The sequence below is a fragment of the Cupressus sempervirens genome, chromosome 6 (genome assembly GCF_028749045.1).
Source record: "Cupressus sempervirens isolate cs-2001-9-10 chromosome 6, ASM2874904v1, whole genome shotgun sequence".
In the NCBI taxonomy this organism is placed as follows: Eukaryota; Viridiplantae; Streptophyta; class Pinopsida; order Cupressales; family Cupressaceae; genus Cupressus; species Cupressus sempervirens.
In genome coordinates, this window is record NC_143123.1 from 469982422 (window position 1) to 469986515 (window position 4094).

General features: G+C 35.0%; 1 pseudogene; it reads right to left on the bottom strand.

Moving 5' to 3' along the window:
• Nucleotides 1-2361: 2361 nt before the first annotated feature.
• LOC149553093 (serine/threonine-protein kinase Aurora-1-like) lies at nucleotides 2362-3801 on the bottom strand (annotated as a pseudogene).
• Nucleotides 3802-4094: the final 293 nt, after the last annotated feature.

A 4094-nucleotide genomic window follows, 5' to 3' on the forward strand; every position in this document is an offset into this window, starting at 1 on the left:
CTAAGTTGTTTTCGGTTGAGTTTTGTTTTGCATTGTGTTCTCATCATGTCCTTATGTTATGATATTTGTGTTGGTAGTGCACCACACACAAGTACATGCACATACATTTTTTAGGTGACTTGCAAGGCTCGATCTTTCGTGTTATTTATGGAAGCTATGATCATTGGAGTTGGGTTGGGAATTTGCATGTGTATGGGCACTCATTTTTGGATGAGCATGGGTAGGGTAGGCTAGCATATGGAGGGGCTTCTATCCTATAGCCTGGTGACTATTTTCTGGTGATAATTAAATTAAAAATGTATGTATGGTAATAGATTTAAGATAATTAAAACTAGATATGCACCTTCCATTGGGAAGAGCAATGGCCAAATTGGATATGCACCTTCCATTGGGGATAGTAGCGACTAGACTAGCTTGGGCTTGTCAATGCCAAGAGACTCTCCATGATGTCAGCCCCTACTTAATAGCCTTTTGAGTACTTAACCAGGACCTATACTCCCTGCATTGTCTTAAGTTCTTGGTTACAACCATCATACTATCTAGCATGAGTGTTAGCCATGGATGTTATTTTTCTGTGTTTGTGGTTGGATCATTATCTCCATTAGCACAATGGGTGTAGACCTATGGGTGCCATGTGGTTAGGAGGTGTAGCTACCTTCACCACTACTAGGGACTGGTGTATAGAGACAATCTTTTATCCTAGTGCGACCGTTGTTGGATGTTTTCACTTGATGCTTTGGATTCCGGAGTATGCTTTCTTGTGATTTATGCTTTCATTGGAATGCTTGGATATCACATTTAGATAATGTTAGTTTATTTGATACATTCCCATATTGTGATGTTTAGCATATGACTAGATGATATGAATTATTTTATTGGATTATTTATTTCTTATTGGGTTAGCACGTTAGATTTCTTTATTATGATGATCAACATATTATAGGTGATGTTATCTACTTGAAGGATTATCTTATGCTTCACTATAACATGTTAGATTAACTTATGCTTATATTGTAGCATGTTTTAGTAGTAATGTCCCTATTACAATAGTACGGACGATCTGATCGATGGCTTGCACTAGTACATTTGAGGTCATTTTTTGACCATTATTGGTCAAATTTTGACCCATTTTTCGACCAAATTTTGACCAAATTCAACCAACCAATTGGTCAAAAATTTTCTTGTCAAAATTTTGACCAATATGTTGGTCAAAAACTATCAAAATTGTTGGCACAATTTTTGCCAAGCATTGGTCAAAATTTTGACCAGTGTTGGTGGAAAACTACACAACATTGGTCAAAATTTTGACCAATGCTTGGTGGAAAACTACTCAACATTGGTCTAAATTTTGATCAATGCTTGGTAGAAAATTGCCAAGCATTGGTCAAATTTTTTTTTGAGGCTCACACTTGTTGAGGTCCACTTCAACAATGGCCCTTCCTATGAAATTTCTATCTAAAACCTTTCTAATGGGATAATGTGTTATGAGCTTTTCATCAGTGGGATGGAACATGAATTGAGGAAGCAATTGTGCATCACCCATATCATGACTATAACTAAAGTTAAGAGCCTCTATTATTGATGCTTCAATAGAGTATTCAATAATAGAGGCTCTTAACTTTAGTTACAGTCATGATATGGGTGATGCACAACTACCTCCTAGATTCATGTTCCATCCCACTAATGAAGATCTCATAAGACATTATCTCATTAGAAAGGTTTTAGACAACAATTCCATAGGAAGGGCCATTGTTGAAGTGGACCTCAACAAGCATGAGCCTTAGGGAGGGTTTAATTCCCTCCTTTATTATTCACTATGTGTATAATCCCACACACCCATTTGATCTCAAGTGGTGATATGTACTAAATGCTAAGTGCTCCAAAACCATCCATTTCATGCCTTCATCTGTACACAATGTCTTTCTAGTTTCTTTCTACTCACATGGCCATTTCATTTCATATGATCATCTGAAAATTGTGTCACTCTAAGCTCTCAACTATTTCCTCTTGATTGATCATCTCATAACTACTGAATGAGAGCTTTGGGATAAGCTATAGGCATCCATCAAAGCATAAAGGATTTTTTCAGATGGTGTAGATGAAGTAGTAGCATTTTCCTTGGGAGACATGCTTGCAAAATGGAAGCATAGATAAGTCATGTGAACTGTTTGACATGATGCTTGAACATAATGTGGTCATCAAAAGCCATGGTTAATAGATATGCACAAAATAGATATATTGAGAGAATATATTTGTTTAAGTTGCAACTGTCTTGGTAGACATGCATGCAAAATGTGGAATCCTAAATGAATAGTTCAATTGAATCCTCCTCCTAGAGAAAGGCTACAAAAAATACATAGTTCAATTGAATGGTCTATAGGTACCATCAGGATCAACATTTTGAACAATACATGGATGTTGTAAAAGCTTGTGTAAAGGTAGCCTCTTTGAGGAATCTTTTTGCAGTAGCTACGTAACCATGATAAAGTGTTACCATGATAACTAAAAATTTATTTAAGTAGTGAGACAGACATATCTAACAAAATTATCTTCATAATATGAAGGAAACATATACTAACTTTAGATATTAGATCTTTGGTTATAGTAGAAACAAGTGGCTTTAAAGGAAATTTCAAATCCACTTTCACGATCCTTCATAAAAAAGTTAGCCATGGTCAAATCCATGCTTGAAATAAGAAAATATAAGAACCCTTCAAGTGTAAGGCCTGAAACAAAAAATATATATATACTAAGAACTAAAACATAGTATGGCTTCTCAGACCTTTTGTAAGTGTCTAAATGCTCCTTTACTTCAAAAGGAGGAACCCCATAAAGAAACTCATAACACAAGATCCCCAAACTCCATACGTCTACCCCAAAATCATGCTCCCTTTTTCCACTAGAATAGACATTTGCAAATATGTAAATAATCTAGAAGGCAAGAATGAAGAGAAAAGTAAATATTACACACTAATATACCCATTTCAGGAGGTAAGTAATCCAAGGTTCCAAACATTGTTTGCCTTCTATCAAAAGTGTGCATAGACCATGAAAATCAACAATTTTTAGCTCACCCTAACAAGTGAATTTGTTAATAATGTAATGATCAGAAAGACATCCTCGCAAGTTTAAACTGAGTATCATTACAAATGTATTTGTCCTTGGCACTTACCTGTATGCCAATTAACAAGTTCTTTGGCTTGATATCCCATTGTATGACATTCTTTTCATGGCAATATATCAAAGCTTTTTCAAGAGATGCAATGTACTATACAAAAAAAGAGTCACTATTTTCCAAACTAAAAAAAGAAAAGTAGATTATAAATCATTTCCAATTGAACTTATAGTAGCTGATCACCTTTCACTAAAGCATTTACAATGTTGGAGCTCTTTGTAGAGCTCACCTTTTACAACATATTCAAGAATAAGATAGACCCTACTCTGAATAAATTGATGAATCAAAGAATCAATTAAAGAAATACTAGGTAAAGCTTTGATGAAAAGTAAATGTCACCCAAAAGATTAGAACATTGTATGATATGCACCTGATCATAAAAGTATCCAAACAATCAAAGTATATTTGGATGGTAGAAATGACTCTAAATTTCAATCTCCCCATGCAACCGGTGCTCTACCTATGACTGCTAGAGCTGGTTCTTGAATATAACTTTTAAAGCCACAAAAAATTTGCTCTATTCACACAAGTGAAAATAGCTAGTGAATCATTAAGTGATAGTCCACTAAAAAAAATCATGCCATTCAAAATCTTACTTCTCTTACCATATGATAAATGGGAATCATGCATTAAACTTAGCATGTCCCTTGGTTGTAAATGGGAATCTCACTATTTCTGATAAAAGAAAATAGAAGAAACATTTTTTATGGATACAAGAGAGCAAATATAACCCCAGGGTTGGGATCTAAGCTACAAGGATGTCAATGTCATGCTGTGGAGCACCCCTTAGGCATATTTCTAGAAGCATTTTTTTAAGCAATAAAATTGGGATCCGAGCTATAGGGATGTCACTATAGATTGAGGGTTATGTGTTAGCCCAGGCCCCATGAATAAGATGGCCATGATTAGAAAAATGTAA